This window comes from Monodelphis domestica, chromosome 1 (genome assembly GCF_027887165.1).
Source record: "Monodelphis domestica isolate mMonDom1 chromosome 1, mMonDom1.pri, whole genome shotgun sequence".
NCBI lineage: Eukaryota > Metazoa > Chordata > Mammalia > Didelphimorphia > Didelphidae > Monodelphis > Monodelphis domestica.
The window spans coordinates 152,087,455-152,111,179 of NC_077227.1; the positions used below are offsets into that span (position 1 = coordinate 152,087,455).

The 23,725-nt window shown below is 39.4% G+C and overlaps 1 protein-coding gene across 14 annotated transcripts in view; it reads left to right on the forward strand.

The window, feature by feature from the left end:
- The window catches only part of TLN2 (talin 2), a 596,702-nt gene that overhangs the window by 200,243 nt on the left and 372,734 nt on the right, over nt 1-23,725 (forward strand). For 2 of the 14 annotated variants that reach the window (XM_056808054.1, XM_056808064.1), the window contains one exon: nt 15,551-15,604. The exons of the other annotated variants lie outside the window; for them this stretch is intronic. The gene's annotated coding sequence lies outside the window, so the exon portion shown is untranslated. The remainder of the gene's footprint in view (nt 1-15,550; nt 15,605-23,725) is intronic. 14 annotated transcript variants of the gene reach the window in all.

The following is a 23,725-nucleotide window of genomic DNA, read 5'->3' on the forward strand; positions in this document are numbered from 1 at the left end:
GGAGAACTCCATTACATTCGATTGTACCACAGTGTGTCAGTCTCTGTGTACAATGTTTTCCTGGTTCTGCTCCTTTCGCTCTGCATCACTTCCTGGAGGTTGTTCCAGTCTCCATGGAATTCCTCCACTTTATTATTCCTTTGAGCACAATAGTATTCCATCACCAACATATACCACAATTTGTTCAGCCATTCTCCAATTGAAGGGCATCCCCTCATTTTCCAATTTTTTGCCACCACGAAAAGAGTGCAGCTATGAATATTCTTGTACAAGTCTTTTTCCTTATTATCTCTTTGGGGTACAAACCCAGCAGTGCTATGGCTGGATCAAAGGGCAGATAGTCTTTTATCTCCCTTTGGGCATAGTTCCAAATTGCCCTCCAGAATGGTTGGATCAATTCACAACTCCACCAGCAATGAATTAATGTCCCTACTTTGCCACATCCCCTCTAGCATTCATTACTTTCCTTTGCTGTCATATTAGCCAATCTACTAGGTGTGAGGAGATACATCAGAGTTGTTTTGATTTGCATTTCTCTGATTATAAGAGATTTAGAACACTTTTTCATGTGCTTATTAATGGTATTGATTTCTTTTGCTGAAAACTGCCTATTCATGTCCCTTGCCCATTTATCAATTGGAGAATGGCTTGATTTTTTGTACAATTAATTGATTTAGCTCTTTGTAAATTTGAGTAATTAAACCTCTGTCAGAGGTTTTTATGAAGATTGTTTCCCAATTTGTTGCTTCCCTTCTGATTTTAGTTACATTGGTTTTGTTTGTACAAAAACTTTTTAATTTGATATATTCCAAATTATTTATTTTACATTTTGTGACTCTAAGTCTTGCTTGGTTTTAAAGTCTTTCCCTTCCCAAAGGTCTGAAATGTATACTATTCTGTGTTTGACTAATTTTCTTATAGTTTCCTTCTTTATATTCTAGTCATTCACCCATTTTGAATTTAATTTGATGTAGGGTGTGAGGTGTTGATCTAAACCTAATCTCTCCCCCACTGTCTTCCAATTTTCCCAGCAGTTTTTATCAAATAGTGGATTTTTGTCCCAAAAGCTGGGATCTTTGGGTTTATCATGTACTGTCTTGCTGAGGTCACTTGCCCCAAGTCTATTCCACTGATCCTCCTTTCTGTCTCTTAGCCAGTACCAAATTGTTTTGATGACTGCTGCTTTATAATATAATTTGAGATCTGGGACTGCAAGGCCTCCTTCCCTGCATTATTTCCCTGCATATCCTTGATCTTTTGTTCTTCCAAATGAACTTTGTTATGGTTTTTTCTAAATCAGTAAAGAAATTTTTTTGGGTATGGCACTAAGTAGATAAATAAGTTTGGGTAGGATGTTCATTTTTATTATATTGGTTCATCCTACTCATGAGCAGTTAATGTTTTTCCAATTCTTCAAGTCTAGTTTTAGTTGTGTGGAGAGTATTTTGTAGTTGTGTTCATATAGTTCATGTGTTTGTCTTGGGAGATAGATTCCTAAGTATTTTATTTTGTCTAAGGTGATTTTGAATGGGAGTTCTCTTTCTAGTTCTTGCTGCTGAGCTGTGTTGGTAATATATAGAAATGCTGATGACTTATGTGGGTTTATTTTGTATCCTGCAACTTTGCTAAAGTTGTTGATTATTTCAATTAGCTTTTTGGTTGAATCTCTAGGATTCTTTAAGTAGACCATCATGTCATCCGCAAAGAGCAATAAGTTGGTCTCCTCCTTGCCTATTTTAATACCTTCAATTTCTTTTTCTTCTCTAATTGCTACTGCTAGTGTTTCTAGTAGAATGTCAAATAATAGAGGTGATAATGGGCATCCTTGTTTCACTCCTGATCTTATTGGGAATGCATCTAGTTTATCCCCATTGCAGATGATGTTAGCTAATGGTTTTAGATATATATTGTTTATTATTTTTAGGAATGACCCTTTTATTCCTATGCTTTCTAGTGTTTTTTAGTAGGAATGGGTATTGTATTTTTTCAAAGGCTTTTTCTGCATCTATTGAAATAATCATGTTTGCTTTTTGATATGGTCCATTATGTGGATGGTTTTCCTAATATTGAACCAGCCCTGCCTCCCTGGTATAAATCCTATTTGATTATGGTGAATGACCCTTCTGATCACTTAATGGAGTCTTTTTGCTAGTATCCTATTTAAGATTTTTGCATCTATATTCATTAGGGAGATTGGTCTATAATTTTCTTTCTCTGTTTTTGACCTGCCTGGCTTTGGAATCAGTACCATGTTTGAGTCATAAAAGGAATTTGATAGAACCCCCTCTTTGCTCATTATGTCAAATAGTTTGTATAGTATTGGGATTAGCTGTTCTTTGAATGTTTGATAGAATTCACTTGTGAATACATCAGGCCCTAGGGATTTTTTCTTAGGGAGTTCTTTGATGGCCTGTTGGATTTCATTTTCTGATATGGGATTATTTAAGAAATCTATTTCTTTTTCTGTTAGTCTAGGCAGTTTATATTTTTGTAAATATTCATCCACATTGCCTAGATTGGTATATTTATTGCCATATAATTGAGCAAAGTAGTTAATGATTGCCTTAATTTTCTCTTCATCGGAGGTGCTATCCCCCTTTTCATCTTTGATGCTGTTAATTTGTTTTTCTTCTTTCCTTTTTTTAATTAGACTGACCAGTTCTTTGTCTATTTTGTTTGTTTTTTCAAAGTACCAGCTTCTAGTCTTATTTATTAGTTCAATAGTTCTATCACTTTCAATTTTATTAATTTCTCCCTTAGTTTCTCAGGATCTCTAGTTTGGTTTTCTTCTGGGGGTTTTTAATTTGTTCGCTTTCAAGTTTTTTTTATTTGCATTTCCAATTCATTGATCTCTGCCCTCCCTAGTTTGTTAATATATGCACACAGGAATATGTTTTTCTTGTTCATTGTGTTTGGATGTCAAACTTTCCACAGAGCTCTGGTCTTTTCTTCATAAACACTTGGAAATCTTGTTTTTTGTTGAATGCCTATACTTTCCCCTGAAAGTATATAGTCAGTTTTGATGGATAGCTGATTATTGGTTGAAGACCCTGCTCTCTTGCTTTTCTGAATATCATGTTCCATATCTTACGGTCATTCAGAGTTGAAATTGCAAGGTCTTTTGTGACCCTGATTGGCATTCCTTTATATCTAAATTGTCTTTTTCTGGCTTCTTGTAAGATTTTTTCTTTTGCTTGAAAGCTTTGGAATTTGGCAATTACATTCCTGGGAGTTGTCTTTTGGGTGTTTAGTGTAGAGTGTGTTCTGTGAACTCTTTCAATGCCTATATTGTCCCCTTGTTCTAGAATCTCCGGGCAGTTTTCTTGGATGATATCTTGTATTGTGATATCAAGATTACTGTTTATTTCTGACTTTTCTGGTAGACCAGTGATTCTCAGATTGTCTCTCCTTCCTTTGTTTTCCATGTCTGTCACCTTGTCAGTGAGATATTTTATGTTTTCTTCTAATTCCTTAATTTTTTGACTTTGCTATATTGATTCTTGTTGTTTTGCAAGATCATTGGTTTTCAGTTGCTCAATTCTTGTCCTTAAGTCTTGATTTTCTGCTTTGATGTTTTGGCATTTAGCTGTAATTTTTTGGTTCTCTAATATAATTTGTTGGTTTTCTTTTTGAACCATTTCCCACTTCTCTTTCCAGAGGGATTCCATCTTTCTGATGATATGCTCCATTTGAGACTCTTCCATGATTTGTGGACAATTTTCATTTTTTTTTTTCGGTTTTACCTTTGTTTGATTTTCGTCCAATATTTCCTCTGTAGTTTGGGTTTTTTTTCCATAGAAAGTTTCTAGGGTGACAGTCTTCTTTTTTGATTTCTTGCTGGGATTTTGAGGCTCCTGTGCACAGTTAGCCATTTTTTCTGGATGTTTTCAGTTCCTTCTTTAGTCAGAAATCAGTCTGCTGAACAGGGTTTTTTTTTTTTTGTTTGTGTGTGTGCGTGTGTGTGTGTGCGTGTGCGCGCGCGCATGGAGTTAATGAGCAGGGTCTTGGTTTTCCTCAGTCCTTTGCAGCTTTTTTGGGTGCCTTCCTCCAGGGGGCACTCAGTGTCTGCTCTCTCTCTTGCCCTCCTAGTTTTCTGGTTTAGTTACTTTTGGGGTTGGGTACCCAACAGACCTGGTTAATTCCCAAGGACCCAAAAAATGCTTCCTGTTCATTCCAGAGGGATTCCTGTCTCACTCCCTGACTCTGGCTGGCGTGCTGGCTCTGGGCACCTGAAGTCTTCTCTCTCTCACGTCTTGAGTTTTTCTGCCTAGCTGCCTTTGGGGGGGGGTCCCCCTGCTGTCCTAGTCAGCTCACAAGGGCACAGAAGTGCCCTCTCCTTGCTTCAGAGGAGCCCCTTGATCGTTCAACGTGCGCTGGCTCCAGCTCTGGCCCTATAGTTGGGGGTGGGGCACGCTGGATCTCCTTGTGTTTGCGTTTGTGTGGAAGCCCTTTCCAGCTCTTATAGGCTGGTAAAGCCTTGATCCCACGCACTTTCACTGCTGGTCCCCGCTCTACAGCTCCTCCACTCCTCTGATATAGATTCTTAAGGTCTTTTAGGGTGATCCTTATCAGTGTATATCTGTGTGTGTTGGGGAGAGTGAGTAAGCCACGTTTAGCTGGCCGCCATTCTTACCTGGAAGCTACTCTTGGTACAGTCTCTAGAGGAGGAATGTTAGCTTCCCTGTCCTCTGGAGGCTTTTGATTGGATTAAGTTCAACTGTGTTGGGCTGTATGTGCTCTGAGGCTGAAGACTCCTGGAAGGCTGGGCCGCCCAGGCTCTCTCCAGACCTCTCCAGCTGCTTCTCCACTGGTTCCCCAGGGCGTTTGCCTGCCCCAAGGTTCCTGTCCTTGTGGGAGGCCCTGCCGGAGTTTTTTTTTAAACCTCTCTACCAGGAGTCATATTTCATCATTAGTCCTCTGATACCGTGGTTGCCAATTATACAGATTGGAGTTCCCAAGTCTTTTAAAAATCATTTGTCTCTACCATATTGTTATCATATAAATTGTTCTCTTGATCTTACACATTTTATTCTTTATTAGTTAATTTATGAGTTATTATTATATTCCCAGGTTTCTGTAAAACCATCCCCTTCATCATTTTCTATAACACAATAGTATTCAATCACACTTACAACTCATAGTTTATTCAGCCATTCCCTAGTTGACAGGTACCTTCTCAGTTTCTAATTCTTTACTACTGCAGAAAGCTACCATAAATATTTTTTTGCTTCTGTATAGTTTGTTTTGCTTAGTACTAATTGCTCCCTTAATTTATCAAACTCCTTCTAATTCTTCCCTCCCCCCTTTCCCTCTTGTTTCCTTGTTTTATGATATGTATATCAGTACTCAAATAGTGTGTGTGTGTGTGTGTGTGTGTGTGTGTGTGTGTGTGTGTGTGTGTGTGTGTGTATTCATGTTTTCCTTCTTTGGCCAATTTAGATGAGAGTGAGAATCAAATGCTATTTGTTCCTTCCAAAGTATTTTGAGTTTGTTTTAATATTTCTGGTTGCCACATAGGATCATTGATTTCTATTTGGTCCATTCTAATTTTCAGGGAGTTTGTTGCTTGGCAAGGTTGCTGGTTGAAGGTGGACTTTAAAGAACTCCTTTCTGATCATCTACCATTTAAGGAGGGCTCTCAGGGAATTTGCCTCATTATTTTCCACCATCTGTGAAATTCATAATTCTGCAAAGTGAAATCAGTACTGAAATTCTTGCCTTTTCAAGTCAATTCTGGCATTGGTTTCAATACAATGTTGGTCCTCCTTCCCCCACTTTCAACTTAATTTTATGTGTATTCTTCCATTAGAATGTGAGGTCCTTTAGGTCAGGAACTACATTATGCTTTTCTTTGTATCTCTAATCCTTAGCAGTGTACCTGGCACATGGTAGGTGCTTAATAAATATTTATTGACTGACACTAATTTTGCACATCTTGTTTCACATAAATTCCTTTTCCTATTCTTTATTCCTATATTCTCATTTCTTTTTTAGATTCTTGCTTTAGTGCTTATTTGATTTAAACAAAGAAACATATTCTTTTCTAATAAGTCTAGTTAAATTTATATCCAAGTTGTGTTTTCTTTTAAGGTTATACTTATAGGTGTTTTAGAGTTACTTTTTTGTTGTTGTTGTGTCTTAAGCTTCCCTGCCATCTTAACTTTGTATGGTAGGATTTTTGTTATTGGTTATTTGTTGGTTTGCTCATTCTTTCAGCCCATTTCCTGGAATGAATGATTGGGTTGGTCCTGTAGCTACCTTCTTAGGGATTTTGAATATTTTGTTATTCATGGATTTCAAGGACAGCTCAGCCTGAGGACCTGCAGATCTTTCAGTACTTACAAAATGATCTGATCCAGAACACTTCTGATCCCTGCCCTCCATTCTTGGAGCTTTGCTCATTCTTGATCTGCTTTTGGTTCTGAGCAACTGGCTTTGTTTGGAGTTTCAGTAGACTGCTGCTGGACTTGGACATTATATGCAAACTGGAAAGTTTTGTTGGTTCATAGCATCAGAACTACAATATATAGGTTTACCATTGATCTGTGTTTCCTTTCTTGGTTAATTCTCTTCAGGCTTTAGATTGGGGTAGAATTTGAAAAGCAGGGTTTTTTTCCACTCTTGGGTCAGATCCACAAAGCTGCTGCTTGTTTCTGAGTTTTTTTTCTTGCTTAGTAGTTAGCCTAGGGAGAACTGAGACTATTCCTTACCCCAGAATGTACTCTTGGGCACAAGTTCCCTTCTGGATCTATGAACTGAAACTGGGAATGTTGAGTTAAAAAAAAAAAGCCACAATTTGGCACCTGTTCCTACAGTTTGCCCAAGGTTCCGCTGATACCCTTGTATGGTTCTGGTACTTGTCTTGTCCTTTTATACATACTCAGTCTGCTTTGAATCCCTAGAAACCGGAATTCTCTGTGCCTTTTGACCGACTCTCCCTAGTGTCTGCATATCTCTCTGTCTCCCCATGTCCAGTTGGGTTGGAAAAGTCATCCACTGGAACTTTTTCTAGGACTAGTTGATTAGGTTTCAGTCTAATTTGTTTTTTTAGATCTTTTTGGAGGAGTTTTGTTAAGGAGGCATTGCTGAACATATTGCTACTACCTGTCACCTTCCCTCTATCTCCCTACCAAGACTTTGAAACTTTAGCATTCTGTATTTGCATTGTTACAAAGTTTGCAGTTTGGGAATCAAAAGTCTTTAATTTGTTTCATTTTACACATGATATGAAAATGAAGCTGAGGTATCTTTGTTACATTACTTTTTATGACTAAAGGATAATTGCAAAACAGTTATTAAGCACATATGTCATACCATAAGCCTTGTGCTAAATGTTACTGATACATAAAAACAGAAGGAGAGACATTATGTCAGATGGGAAGGTTCCATGGTCCATAGGTTCTAATCGTAAAGGAGACCTTAATGCATTTTCTTCTACTGTCATTTCCTGTGTTAATACCGTATCCATTTCTCATGATGAACCATTTGACTGTACCAAGAACTTTGGTGGTGAGAAACTTCTTTCCAGATCTGCCATAGTTGGGACTGCTGAGGAGACAAGGGCTGCAGCAGAAGCAATAACCATTAAGAGTTGGGTTCCATGACGATGGCTACAAAGACTGTGTTAGAAGCAGGGACAGTGACAAAGTGAGGTGCTGATGCCAGTGTTTGTGGACTCAGAGCCCTGAGGAATCTTTGGTGGGGTCTGAGAAGTGGTGGTGCAGGTGCTAGCAGTGGTTTGAATTTTCTGGGATATCCCTCTTCTTTCATGTTGGCTTGCTGCTTCAGTTTGTCTTTCCTCTATATAGCAGGGATGGTAGGGATGACTGGCTTCTTCTCCACAAGGGTTGCTTTCCTGCATGATGCCTGCAAGAGTCAGGCCAGGAAGCAGGTGTTTGTGACTTTGCAAATCTCCCATCTGTCTCTTTCTGTTCTTCACAGGGTATGGAAGAGGAGTGCATTTACATTTCCAAATTAGACTATGAAGAAACTTTTACCTTATAGACATTTATTTATTATATAGACATTTATAGATATTTATTACAGATAAGAAAAGAAAGCTAGGGAGCAACTAAGTAGCTCAGTGGATTGAAATCCAGCTGAGAGACCCTGGGCAAGTCACTTAACCTACATTGCCTAGCTTTGCTCTTCTGCCTTGAACACATATATATATTAAAGAGTTTAAAAAAAGGAAAGAAAGGATAGATATATGCTCATATGTATATATACATCCACACAATGAAAAGTAGAGGGCTAACTTTGGAGTCAGAATGACCTGCATTAGTCTTGTCTCTAATACATTTTAGCTATCTGGCCATGTGCAAATCACTTGTGAGCCCCACAAGGTAATTCCAAAAGCCTGTAAATCAACTAGTTTAGCTGTTTTGGTAGAAGGAATTCCCACCCAGAGAGATCCCAATGAGAGGGAGAGTACAGGATTTCTCTCTCTTTCCTCCTCCCTTTGCATGTATCTTCATTCCTTCAAGCCCGTTGACAATTTTTTTTTTAAGTTTGCAAATGGTTGCTCACAAAATAACTGCTACTTATTTTGATCAATCCCTTCATGAATTAATGATAACCTCTATTAAGGAACCTTACAAACAGGGATGATCTTCCTGGAAGTTCTCTATTGGAACAACATCACAGATTCTGTCCAGAAAAAATGAGCATGGCATTGTTAAAGCATCATTCCCAAATGAATTTGCAAAAATAATTATTTCATACATTAAAGCTTAAATTTGAAGAAAGCAGCAAGGAGCAACCTCTAAGCATAGTGAGATGAAACATTGCAAGATCATCTTGTTTAACCTTTGTTTAACCCTTCTAATTTCTAGGACTATATATTTTCTCATGAGGATGATTAAATCTCATGACAGACATAAGGGAAACCAGTACAGGAAGGCTGTGTGGGTATATGTCTCTATGTAAGACTTGGGAAAGAGAAATAAGTGGAGCAGTGAAGTGATGGATAGTGGAGGAAATGAGGAAGCTTGTCATCATTTGCTCTCTTCTCAGATTCCTTTTCTTTTTTTTTCCTCCCTTCATCTTTGAGCCTGCCTTCTTGACTCTATCATTACAGATGCCCTTTAATAAAGAACAAGAGAGCGAGGTTCCACTTAAATGGAGGAAAACACCATCCTCACCATATGGCACCTGAAATTCCCAGGATAATTTAGGGTTTTCTTAACCTTGTTGCATTCCAGGATACCAGAAGGGGTGAGAACGTCTAGGTGCCCTGTGACAATTAAAACCCTTTTATTTCCTTTACAGCTAAAAGAAATTGGCAGTAGTAACAACTAGCATTTTATATAGGACTTGAAGGTTTGCAAGGTATATTATGAATAACATATCACTTTATTTTATCTTCACCACAACCCTAGGAGTAGTTTCTCTTCTTATCCTTGTTTTATAGATAAGGAAACTGAGGCAGATAAACATTTAAAAATGATTTTCATAGGGTCAAACAGCTAGCAAGTGTCTTTAGTGATTAGTTGTAGCCATAGCTGGCTTGGGTAACAGTTTGCAGTTTCCTGACTTTGTAGAAACATGGTTGCAAATATGAGACTTTGAGAAATTACATGTGATGGGTAAAAGGCCAAAGATGTCTGGTGACAGTGTGTGTGATTTTTCAGATGCTGCACATTGCATACAGAGGCATATGCAGATTCATTCTGCCTTATGTGATTAATGGGCTCCATGAAAACATGAAACCAATGGACCAGCCTGCATGCCTTTAGTGGCTTAGTTATGGACTTGGAATCAGAGGCTTGGATTCAAATCCAATTTCAGAAATCTGTAGCCTATATTAACTCATAGGTAAATCACTTAACCATTCTGAGGCCTGGTTTCTTCAACCATAAAATGGGAAGAGTGATAGCTAGTCATTGGTTACCACATTGTTATAAAATCCAAAGGAGATAATGTCAACAAAGCATTTGCAAAGCTGCTACAAGTATGATTCTATTTTTATTAAAACATATTAGGTGAGGCATGACAGAAGATAGATAAATTAGTTTTCCTTAATGTTGTAAATAGATATTTGGACAAATGCTGATAATAGTGTTTCTTGACTTCAAAGCAGAGTTTGATTTTAATTTATCAAAAGTATTATGAAGTGATTTTGTTTAGGGAACAATAGAGTTAACAAGCGTATGTCAAACTCCTTCCTACAGGTAAGGGCAAAACCCAGTTCCTTCCTTTGAGTTTACAGCCCATGTCTACATTTTGTAGCATGTAATAAGTAAAATGACTCAGGTGGGAAGCTGGAATTTTCCTATTTGGAGAGGCAGTATATGGCTCATGAGTCCCAAAGAGAATATGAGGATTACACGTAAGGAAACTATCCTTTCATTGTGATTTGGATTTTGTCTTTCCCCATCCCTCACCTCAAGGTTGGTTAGAGCATCATTAAATTCTAGAGTGGCTAATTGTTTGATCCATGTTTTCTCTCTAACTCCCTTATTGCCTTTTAAAAAGTGTTGATTGGTTTGAAATGGGAATTTGTAAAAATTTCTGAAGAATTCTCTGAAGATCTACCCAGACACCTCAGTGGTTTGTGGGTCTTGGCCTGAAGGGTCATGGTTCCCTTTTGGCTTCTTTAAGAAATGATGCCAGATTGTTCACTGGCCCCTTTCCAAGTTTGTGAGTTTGGAAGGCTCTTCTTATAGTGGCTTTTCAGTTTACCAGGAACAATCTTTGGTAAACATGGCAGTTAGAAAAACCCAAATATTTATCTTGGCCGATGAATTTTCTCAAGTGTCTGGCTCTTCCCCTGGCAGTGTGCAAAATTTCAGCTGTGGAGGAGGGCAATGTATTTGACTTTCTCACTTCATGCCCTGGTTACTGCTCTCTAGTTTAAAGAGGTAAAATGCATTTGGGAAGAAAATACATGCTTAAAAAAATCTCTTTTATGTTTTCAACCTTCTTTAAATGAAACTGAATGTATCCATACCCGTTATTTCTAATTCCTAAGCTGTTTCCAGACAGACACGTTGGAGTAAGATAATTTTAGGGAAGCTTCCAAATATATAATATGGGGAAATTACACTCTCTGCAGCCCAGTATTCGGTTTAGAAACTATCTCGCTTTCAAAATAATTACCCCAGGCCTGTAATTTCACCCGATTTACAACAGCTTTGAAACTATCTGGTGCCACTAAAATAACTTCTTAAATAATTCTGATTTAGTAAATTAAACAATCAAGCTTTAGAATGTTGCAACATGTTATCATGCATGGAAATCCAGTCTAATTTAAAAAAATGTATTTTGTAATTTTTGTTTTGATCCTTCTCTTCTCTCCCCTCCCTTACTTCCCCCCCCTCTTCCCCTTCCCTTCCCTTACTTCCCCCCCCTCTTCCCCTTCCCTTCCCTTCCCTTCCCTTCCCTTCCCTTCCCTTCCCTTCCCTTCCCTTCCCTTCCCTTCCCTTCCCTTCCCTTCCCTTCCCTTCCCTTCCCTTCCCTTCCCTTCCCTTCCCTTCCCTTCCCTTCCCCTTCCCCTTCCCCTTCCCCTTCCCCTTCCCCTTCCCCTTCCCCTTCCCCTTCCCCTTCCCCTTCCCCTTCCCTTCCCCTTCCCTTCCCCTTCCCCTTCCCCTTCCCTTCCCCTTCCCTTCCCCTTCCCCTTCCCTTCCCCTTCCCCTTCCCTTCCCCTTCCCCTTCCCCTTCCCCTTCCCCTTCCCTTCCCCTTCCCCTTCCCCTTCCCCTTCCCCTTCCCCTTCCCCTTCCCCTTCCCCTTCCCCTTCCCCTTCCCCTTCCCCTTCCCCTTCCCCTTCCCCTTCCTTCCCCTTCCCCTTCCCCTTCCTCCCCCCCAGACCTTGCTAAAAGCAATCCAAATTTGATTTTATTTATAGAATCATAGATTTAGACCTGAAGTCTTCTTTAGAAATCATCTAATCCAGTTCCCTTTACTTTACACATGAGTAAACTGAAGAACCACGAACATGAACAATGAAATAATTTGCTTAAAGGTAATAAGTAGCAGAACCAGAATCCAATCCCATGTCCTCTGAATCCAATATGAGCAATTCAGATTATAAAGAATATCATGCTGTGCCTAAGTCACCATTGAGCTACAGTCAATATTGGTGGTGATTATTTAATACTTCATTAGCAACTACTAGAGGGACTAGGTGGTTTAGCTCATCTCAAGGTCAGTAAGATCTGGGTTTATGTTACTCTTTTGACACATATATTAGGTCTGTGACACTGGTAAATCATTCAACTTCTCGTAGCTCCAGTTAACTCTCAGAGATCATAAGATGCACAATTGTTTCAGGCTGCATTGTTAGAGGGAAGTTCTTTACCCGGAGCTCCCCATACCAGCCAAACCATGTATTCTGTCTAGAAAAAACAAAACAAAACAAAAGCCACAATAAACTGCTACTTGGAAGCGTAATTATCTAAATGGACTTAGTTTATTGTTATTCCTTTGGCATCTTTTAGGAGTTGAGCACTAGGGGCCAGATGACAGACCTGTGGATAAATCTGACACTTGGATCATTTCCAGCACATGGCTTCTCATGGGGGCAGTAAAGCATGACTAGAGTGTATTGCCCATCACTCCTGTGAATCAGTCAAACTTACTTTTTGTCAATAGAGGGAAAGGTACACAACTTTGATGCCAGGGTGACATACCTTTGAGGTAAGACAGATTTCAGAGGCCTGCCCAAGCGTGACCACACATGGGTAAAGCCAGCCAATCTTACTTTCAAAGAATTTAAAGAAGGCAAAAAAATGCTTTCAGGTCCTAGGTAACTCTAGATTTCATTTTAAATAAAACAAGAAGAGTCTATCATTTGGCCTTTTTATGATTTTTACAGGATCTTTAGTTCTACCTTTGAAATATTTTAGAAAAAGCTTATACAGAAAACTAAAGTGTGCCTGTCCATCAAAATCAGGAGTCCTCAACATGAAGTCCAATAGCTTAGTTTTCTTAATATTTTGATAACTTTTTAAAAAATACAATTCAAATTTTATTTCTATGTAATTGGTTTCCTTGGTTTTTAAAAGAAGGTATTTTATTTTAGTAATTTAAAACATTATAGATTTACAGTCTGCCATAGGGACATAGAGAAAATTAGACACTCCTGCTATAAATGAAAATGGGGTTCCAGAGGTTCTCTGGTAGATGACAAATAGGGCATTAAAATATTCCTTTTCTTTCTTGTGTCTTCTATTTCGAATGATTCTCTTTTCCTTGTTTTAGATCCTGACTTTTTTTTAAATTGGGTAAATGTCACTTCCTGCTATTTCTTTCATTTCTATTAATTTTTCATTTAAATGAATTTTTTTCAAATTAAAAAAAAATTAATTCAAAGGAAATGGTGAGTTTATGGCATTATAGAATTTATCTCGGATTTCTGATAGAGAATCTGTGGGAAAGCTAAGTGGTTTTGTGGAGAGAGTGTTGGGTCTAAAGTCAGGAAGTCAGAAAGACCGGAATTCAAATTTGACCATGGATATTTAGTAATTGTGGAATCCAGGAAAAGTCATTTAACCCTGCTTACTTCAGTTTCCTCAACAGTTAAATGAGTTGGAGAAGGAAATAACAAACCAATCCAGTGTTCTTGACAAGAAAACCCCAAATGGAGCCATGAAAAGTTTATGTAACCGAAACAAATGAATACGAGACAGACAGACAGACAGACAGACAGACAGACAGACAGACAGACAGACAGACAGAGACAGAGAGAGAGCTAGTGCATGACATAATGGATAAGTGTTGGATTTTGAATTAAAACTTCCTACATCTGTCTTTTCATGATTTTGTGATCATGGATCTCTTCGAGTTTCCATTTTAAAGTGTGTAACATGAGGAGCACAATAACTATATCTATATCAGAGAGTTATTGTAAGGCCTATATGTAAAAATGTACGTAATTACCTTTGCCAACTTTAAAGTCATATATAAATGTCAGTTATTATCATTATTGAATCATAGTTGGAATAAATGTATATTTATATATGTAGGAAAACACATCCCCTACCCCAACTTGTCTTCATCCTAACTTCTCATTTTATCCAATAATGTTACTAAGAAAGATTGCTGAAAATAGCTAAGTGCTGTAGGCAGGATAGTTAAAAAAAAAAAAGCTGATCTTGGAGTCCAACTCTGCCAATTTCATGGTAGGCGAATCATTTAATTTCTCTGATTACTTTTAGTTTCCTCACCTGTAAATGGTGATCATTTTTGCATTGCACAGTTGTGAAGAAACTGCTTTGAAATCCATCAAGTAGAGAAATGTGAGCAATTGTTATTTAATTGAACAAATGCATTAATCCCCTACTGTGTACCTACTTGGCTATAAGAAATAACGATTATGAAAAATTCAGGAAAACATGGCAACACCTATATAAATGAATACAAAATGAAGGAAGGAGAATGAGGAAAGCTATCCATAATAACTATAACTATATAAACTGAAAGAAAATTAAAATGAATCTGAACTCTATGTATTTTTAGTAGCTAAGCTTCACTTCTACTTGAGAAAAGTTGAGAAAACTTAAACTCCTTCCTTTTCTAGAAGGATCAAAGAAATGTTAGTTATAATCATTGTATTGGTTAATTTTACTAAAATAAAAAAAATCTTTCTTATAAGGCAGAGATTCTGAAATTTTTGGTCCTTATTTTGGCCCTTCATACTCTTAAAATTTGTTGAATTTCCGGCTTTTGTTTATGTGAGATTGATCTATCTATATCATATGAAAAATAAAATTTCTTAGTATAAATATGAAAATAGTTTTAGCTTCACATATAGACTCCCTGAAAGAGTCTAGCAGGCCCTGGATGACACTTTGAGAGCCACTGTTTTAAGGGAAGTTAAGTGAAAGATGACAAGTGGAATATATTTGGAAATTAATATAATATAAAAACCAGAAATACCCACATTTTTGTTAAGGCAAGGAAGAGATCCAGGCAAAATATTTTATGTCGAGAGTGGTTCTTAACTTTTTCTATGTCATGGACCCCTTTGATAGTCTGGAGAATCCTATGGCTCCCTTTTCAGAAAAAAAAATTTTAAGTATATAAAGCAAAATAGAGTAGATTATAAAGAAAACCAAAGGTAAATGCAAATAAAGATGTAATTTTTCCCCATTCAAGTTTGTGGATACCCTGAAATCTATCCACAGGTTCTTTGGTGATCCATGGATCGTAGGTTAAGAATACTTGCTTTACAGAAATTTGAGAATGCAGAGTTTACTGTAATCTGTAGGGAAGAAGGAACACAGATCTTGAAGCAAGAAAAAGATGTAAATAAAGATAAGGAGTATTTCATTTGCCGTTCTTGGAGTGGAGACTCCATGGCAGTCTCCCTGAATACATGGAGGCTGCAGGCTACAGGGATGCAGATTTTAGGGACTTATTACATATTTGCTACCTAAAATGAAGAATCACTTATTCCCAAACACAGACCATAGGTAGGTAGCTCAGAAACTTGTCCTTCAGATATTTTGTTTTTGTTGTTCAATAGTTTTCAGTTGTGTCAGACTTTGAGGTTTTCTTGTAAATAATACTGGAGTGGTTTACCATTTCCTTCTCCCTCTCATTTTATAGATGAGGAAATTGAAGAAAACAGGATGAAGTGACTCACCCAGGGTTACCCAGCTAGTAAGTGTCTTAAGATGGGATTTGAACTCAGGAAGATCCCAAGCCTAGTGCTCTATTCATTGTACCACCGAGCTGCCCCTCAGATAATTTATGAAATACATAATTAGACCAAATTTCTCAGCTTGGCTCCCATAAGTGTTTAAGGCACATCCTTAGAGGCATCCTGAGGACACAGTACCTCACTAGGCATGGTCACACCAAGGGAAGTCTTCAAGACCACCAGGGCTGCTGATCTCAGCCTTTACCCAGATATGGCAGCCAAATAGATATTTCTGAAGTGTTTTGACCACATCAATAAAATGCTCCAGTGCCTTCTTATTCTTTCTAGAGAAAAAAATATCAATTGCTCTATTTAGTTAGCATTTAAAGCCCCTTATTTACAAACTGACCCCAGCTACTCTTCTAGGCTAATAAACTTACCCTCTTTCACACACTATTTTCTAAGCATCTTGGCCTCCTGGTTCTTCCACTAATACCAAATTTCCTAGCATTCCTTCATACACTCTACTAGTAACTCAAATTAACTTCTTCTCTTTCCTATTCAGACTCATTCTTTCTACTCTACATTCTCTATATTTGTTCTTTTTTAAAAAGGAATTTCTCATTCCTCAGCCACCGTCTTCTGTCTCTTTCTAAGTTCTGCACTGACCCAATTCTTCCTGAATCACTTACACAAATCACTTACATGAATTCCAACTCCTTGGCCCTTCCTCCCTATAAAATGGAGGTAATACTAATGATGCCTTCTACTCTAAGAAGACACAACCACTCCTACTTCCAACCTGTCTTGTTAGCTCCAGGCTACCAAAAGTCAGTAATTTAGTTGGGCTGGAATGTAGACTTTGTGACTACAGAGTAGGGAAAAAACCCTGGAAAAGTGAGATGGGAGGGGGGAAACCTTGACTATTAAGTTATCAGTAGCGCTTCCTAACTCTTGTAAATTCTGACTGCATTTTTTATTTCTTAATTTGCTGAGACCCTTTCCAGCAGGAGTGGGAACATGCGCAATGATGAAAATTGATGGTAGTACAATTAGGAAGAATGAGAATAATTCTTTAGAAAAGTCTGAATAAGGTTCCTTTTATAAGGACAATTTACCACCCTGAATCATTTCTAGTGGGCCACTCCTCATCTGTAAAATGAAACATTTTACTAAATCATCTCAAAGTACCTTCAAGCTACACTTATGTGATTCTTTAAAAAAAACTTAGGGGAATTATGAAAATGAGCAGAACCAAGAGAACATCCTACACAAAAACAGAAACATTATTTGAAAACCTTGCCTGTGCCTTCCTCTAGAAAAAGAATTTGTAAATAGATGCAAATAAGACATAGTTAAATATACATATATCTTTTTTTATGAAACGATACCTTCTCTAATGGAGGGAGGGGAAGGAAGGGGGGAAATACCTGGAAACTTTAATGTAACAAACAAATTTAATTTTAAAAAAGATTTTGGGGAAGTGTTCTGCAAAAAAAGTCTTGGGGAAGAGAAGAAATGAATGCTGCCTTCTGTTGTATTCCAGTGTGAGAAGTAGAACCATGGAGAGAGCTTGGCTCTTTTCCCTCTAATCCTGCCTTTATTCTTCTGCCAGATTAATCATCCCTATTTACTGATCTGATCATGTCCCTATTGCCTACCTTGTATGGGATCTTCTGTAATCTGACACTACACCACCTTTCTGAACTTAGCTCAGACTATGATCCTTCAGGTATGCTCCATCTCAAATGGCACCACCTTTCTTTGCCTTTTCTCTTGCTTTCATGTGCCTGAAATGTCTTTCCTCTGACCGCCTCTCTGTCTGCTAAAATCCTATCCATCCTTTAAGAATGATTAAAAACAAACAAAAATCCCACTTTTTTAAACCCTTACCTTCCATCTTAGAATCTATGGGTTCCAAAGTAGAGGAGCACTAAGAGCCAGGCAGTTGGGGTTAAGTGACTTGCCTAGGGTCACACAGATAAGAAGTTTTGGAGGCCAGATTTGAACCCAAGTTCTCCTTATTCCAGTCCCGACTTTCTATCCACCAAGCCGCCTAATTGCCCAAACTCCACTGTTTTTGTTTGTGAAAATTTACTGTGGTTTTCCTTACCAACCCACTCTAGTCAGAAATGGTCTCTTTTCACCAGTCTAATTGCTTATGGACCTTGAATATCACTTGGCATTCTGCAGATCATTTTCCAGAGAGCCACTAGGAGTAAAGAGTGTGTTCCTGTACCAGTTTAGAGTTCCATAGTATATTTTGTTGAAGTATAAAGTGAGATGTCATTCTTGACATAGACGTTGCAGAAACTGTCACCCAGGGTTAGATATCATCCTTGATGTAGAGGTTGAGGAAACTGACCCTAGTGCTTGGGCTCAGGTGGGCTTTTTCTGGTTTTGTAATTTATCGGTTAGCAGCCATCCATCAGTCTCTGCCTCCGGGGGTCGCCCAGGGTCTACACTAATGCCATTTGTGGAGACAGTGCATTTAGAGTAGTGATGTTTTTCTGACTCTTGATTGAGTTGGGGATGCAGATTGTGTTATGGAAAAAGCATCCGCCTGGGAATCAGGAGACCGAAGTTCTTCCCATTCCAGCCCTGCCTTTTCTTAGCCACTGGGCCTTGGACAGGACCCTTTTCCTCTTTGGATTTCAGTTTTGTTACCTCTAAAATAACCGATTCAGACTTGTTGATCTCAGTATTGGCTCCCTGACTAGATTTTTTTTTTCCTGGATCATGGTGCCTCTTTGGTAAATTAAGTTGAGTTCGTCCCTTTGGGTGCCACCACCTTAGTGCAGGGCTTCATTATTGCAGTGGACTGCTGGTTGGGAAGCCTTTTTCAAGTCTCCCCCATCTACAGTCTATCCACCTTTCAGTTGTCAAATTGGTTTTCCTGAAATGAAAATCTGACCCTGTCACCCTCTCCACCCATACCCCTCTATTGAGTAACTTTTAGTGACTCACTTTCCCGGCCAGGGCCATGTATAAAATCCTCCATTTCACATTCAGAGCTCTTTGTAAAATAAATGCCTCCTATCTTTTCCGGGCTTCTTACCTCTTAGTCCTCTCCTTGTCTTCTCTAATCCAATTATACAAGGCTCTTTGCTGTTTCTTCTATGAGAAACTCTGCATTTTCATCTCCCAAATGTGAATATTTTCACTGATGGAATTCTCTCCGTCCTCATTTCAATCTCTTTGCTTCCCTGCCCTGCTTTGAGGCCCAACCAATATGCCAGCTTCACAAAAAGCCTTTCCTGATGCCACTTAGTGCTAATGTTTTTCCTCTGTTGATTATTTCTATACATAGTTGTTTTTGTATTTTATCCGTTATTAGACTAAGTTCCTTGGGGGCTTTTGCATTTTGTTGTTATTGTTTTTTTTTATTTCCAAAGCATAGCACAGTACTTGGCACACAGTAGATGCTTAATAAATACCTGTTGGAATGACCAATATTGAAGTATGTTTTGCATGATATTACAATGTATAATGGAGATCAAATTGCTTACCATCTCTGAGAGGGAGGAAAAGGAGAGAGGAAGATCATTTGGATCTTATAATTTTGGTAAATGTATGTGGAAATTGTTATTACATGTAATTGGGAAAATAAAATATCTTTAAAAATAAATAAATACTTTATTGATTGACTTAGACAAAAATTCCAAGAATAATTCTGTAAACTTTAAAGTACAGCAAAAATATTTTTTGGTTGGGAAACTTTTTTTTTAATAAGTCAATTTAGAAGATAATAATCATATTCTTTCCCTCACTTCCCCCACAACTTCCTGTAGTTGACCTACAATTCCACTGTGTTTTACATGTGTCCTTGATCAAAACCCATTTCCATGTTGTTGTTATTTGCATTAGGATGTTCATTTAGAATCTATATACCCAGTCATAGGCCCATTGACCCATGTGATCAAGCAGTTGTTTTTCTTAGGTGTTTCTACTCCCACAGTTTTTCCTCTGAATGTGGATAGTGTTCTTTCTCATAGATCCCTCCAGGTTATTCAGGATCACTACAATGACACTAATGGAGAAGTCCATTACCTTCGATTGTACCACAGTGTCTCAGTCTCTGTGTACAATGTTCTCCTGGTTCTGCTCCTCTCGCTCTGCATCACTTCCTGGAGGTTGTTCCAGTCTCCATGGAATTCCTTCAGTTTATTATTCCTTTTAGCACAATAGTACTCCATCACCAACATATACCACAATTTGTTCAGCCATTCCCCAACTGATGGGCATCCCCTTGTTTTCCAATTTTTGGCCACCACAAAGAGTGCAGCTATGAATATTCTTGTACAGGTCTTTTTCCTTATTATCTCTTTGGGGTACAGACCCAGCAGTGCTATGGCTGGATCAAAGGGCAGGCAGTCTTTTATCACCCTTTGGGCATAGTTCCAAATTGCCCTCCAGAATGGTTGGATCAATTTACAACTCCACCAGCAATGCATTAATGTCCCAACTTGGCCACATCCTCTCCAGCATTCATTACTTTCTTTTGCTGTCATGTTAGCCAATCTGCTAGGTGTGAGGTGTGATACCTCAGAGTTGTTTTGATTTGCATCTCTCCGATTATAAGAAAAAATATTTATTCTTAATAGTAACAGTAATGTAATAAATCTAAATATCAGAATTATCTTTTTTCAAAAAATGTATTTCACTAGTTAATTGTCCCCTCCCCTCCCCTCCTCTTCCCTCCTCCCCTCCCGTCCCCTCCTCTCCCCTCCTCCCCTCCCCTCTTCCCCTCCCCTCCCCTCCCCTCCTCCCCCCTCTTCCCTCCCTCCCCTCCCCTCTTCCCCTCCCCTCTTCCCCTCCCCTCCCCTCTTCCCCTCCCCTCCCCTCCTCCCCCCTCCTCCCTCCCCTCCTCCCCCCTCCTCCCCTCCCTCCTCCCCCCTCCTCCCCTCCCCTCCCCTCCTCCCCCTCCTCCCCTCCCCTCCTCCCTCCCCTCCCCTCCCCTCCCCTCCACTCCCCTCCCCTCCTCTCCCCTCCTCCCCTCCCCTCCTCCCCTCCCCTCCTCCCTCCCCTCCCCTCCCCTCCCTCCCCTCCTCCCCTCCCCTACCCTCCTCTCCCCTCCTCCCCTCCCCCCCTACCCTCCCCTCCCCTCCCCTCCTCTCCCCTCCCCTCTTCCCCTTCCCTCCCCTCCTCCCCCCTCCTCCCCTCCCCTCCTCCCCCCTCCTCCCCTCCCCTCCTCCCTCCCCTCCCCTCCACTCCCTCCCCTCCTCCCCCCTCTTCCCTCCCCTCCCCTCCTCTCCCCTCCTCCCCTCCCCTCCTCCCCTCCCCTACCCTCCTCTCCCCTCCTCCCCTCCCCCCCTCCCCTCCCCTCCCCTTCCCTCCCCTTCTCTCCCCTTCACTCCCCTCCTCTCTTCCTCTCTCCTTCCTTCTCTCCTTTCCTTCCTCCCTTCCTTCTTCCCTCTCTTAGTTATTTCAGGGAAGGAGGCATTCTGAACATTTCTGAAGAATAAGACCACCCCCGCCTCTCTCTCTCTCTCTCTCTCTCTCTCTCTCTCTCTCTCTCTCTCTCTCTCTCTCTCTCTCTCTCTCTCTCTCTCTCTCTCTCTCTGTCTCTCTGTCTCTCTCTGTCTCTCTCTCTCTGCCTGTGTGCTGTGTCTAGGTAATCTAATTTTATCTTAATTGTACACTACTGCATAACCACATTTCCTATTTTAGAAAGAAGTCTACTCTATTAGAGTGTAACCTTACATCTGTGAAAGCTCAAGCAGCTAGGTCAGTGGTTGGTACACTGGATTTGTAGTTGGATGGCCTCAGTTCAAATATTTCCTCTTATAATTATTAATTGTCTGACTGTGGATAAATTCACTTAACTTCTCAGTTTTAATTTCCTCATTTAATAAATGGGATTATTAATAGCATCTACTGATCATGAGAACCAAATGAGTCATTATTATAAAACACTTTACAAACTTTAAAGCACTATATAAATCCTAACTTTCATATTATATCATAGATGTTTGATGAAATAGTGATAAACCCATTACTCAGATTTTTTGTTGTTTCTGTTCAGTTCTTTTAACCTTTTCTCATAAATCTTTTCCCTGAAATTTTAATGTTCATTTCTCTGGATCAGCTTTTCCCTGAACCTTTTTGAATTTCTGGATGCTCTTTTTTTTTTTTTAAACCCTTACCTTCCATCTTGGAGTCAATATTGTATATTGGCTTCAAGGCAGAAGAGTGGTAAGGGCTAGGCAATGGGGTCAAGTAACTTACCCAGGGTCACACAGCTGGGAAGTATCTGAGGCCAGATTTGAACCTAGGACCTTCCATCTCTAGGCCTGGCTTTCAATCCACTGAGCTACCCAGCTGCCCCCTCTGGATGCTCTTTTAAAATAAAAAGCTCCTAACAGGATTTGCCATGATCATAAAATCTTTCTTCCTTTCTACCTCCCTTTACCCCAACCCATTACAGGTGCATTATATTCCAAAAGGTATCAACATTTTCCCCTTTAAAAGGTTCTGTTGTGCAGTTATGTTCCCAGGCCAACTCCTTTACATATACCCTGTCTGTGAATTGTGATACCAACAGGCCAGACTGGTTTAATAAAGCTTATTAGCAAAGAAGAATCTCAAATCAGTGAGTGAGAGGCCAGAAGCAGGAGGAGGGTTGTTGTTAGGAGCAAAAGTGTCAGTTATTATGAAATACTAAGAAAACAGAGGCCAGAGACAGGAAGCATGTCCAGAATCCAGAACAGGTCAGGGGCAAACAGGATGCATAGTCCAAGATTAGGCAAGCTATGAAGAATCTGGATGTCCAAACATGTTTGAACCCATCCCCAGGGGTCTATGTATGTGCATTTTAAATCATTCAGTGCAGTGGGCAGTCCAGTGTCTTTCTGATCTCTTTGTTCCTCTGAATGAATTTTCACTGTTGACAGCAACCATCTGTCACCATCTTTGCTGGCAGACGGTTCCCAAAAGTCTATTTGACCCATAATAATTCTGGAGTGTGGTACTGTAGAATCTTATCGCCAGTCATTACAGTATTTTTGTAGGAAAACACGCTCAGCATTCTGACTTGAGGTGCCAGAAACACATTCTTCTCTTGCAATCTTGGCAGCAGAATCTGAGCATTCCCCTGCCATCTCTCCTCCTACCTTTGCACGGAACCGACAGCTGCATTCTTCTAGGAGCTTCTAGGAGCTGATGTTGAGAGAAAGGGAGGAACAGAGACCTGGGTATTTTGGAACTTTCAGATCTCCGTAGCTTTGTGTTTTCTTTTGTGCTTTAAAGATTAGTTTATCTTAAAATGTAATTATAAGAGCTTTTAGTCCCACAGCTTAAACATTTGGAGCCAGAAGAGTCTTAAAGCATCTTCTAGTCCAAGACCATCTTTTTATGCATTAGGAAAATGAGGCTCAGGGAAAAAAAAGATGACTTGTCCAAGGACATGTAGTCAGAAAGTATCCCCATGAGGTAAAATCCCAGTTATCTGGTTCCGAAGCTATTGACAATTCCATTATTCTATGATGTCTCTTTTCTTTATTATTCCTTTCCTTAATTTATCATCCATTTTGTTAGCCTTGATCTCACTTGGGACTCACACCACTTAGATGAACTCAGTTGAAAAAAGATGGTTTTTTTTAATGCATTTTAGGTTAGAATCAATACTAGCTATCAGTTTTAAGCCAGAATAATTATAAGGACTAGGCAAATGCCTTGCCCAAGGTCACACTGTTAGGCAATATCTTAGGCTAGGTTTGAAACCAGGTCCTCTTGATTCTAGTTCTGGTGCTTTGTCCAGTGTTGCCCCAGAGACGTTTTTTAAGGGCTGGTGTTAAGCAGGAAAGGAAAGGGATGAAAACCAGTGAATTTCAGGGAGGAATCATAGAATTATAAATTTGCAGTTGGAAGAAATGCTAGCTGTCATTGAGTTCAACTCAGGATTCTGCGGTAGAGAGTTTAAATGACATGCCTTAGAGTCATGTAGTTTATAAGTGTCTGATGTAAGATTCAAAATTTGGTCTTCCTGACTCGAAATCCAATCCTTTTTTTTTTTAAACCCTTACCTTCCGTCTTGGAATCAATACTATGTATTGGTTCCAAGGCAGAAGAGTGGTAAGGGCTAGGCAATGGGGGTCAAGTGACTTGCCCAGGGTCACATAGCTGGGAAGTGTCTGAGGCCA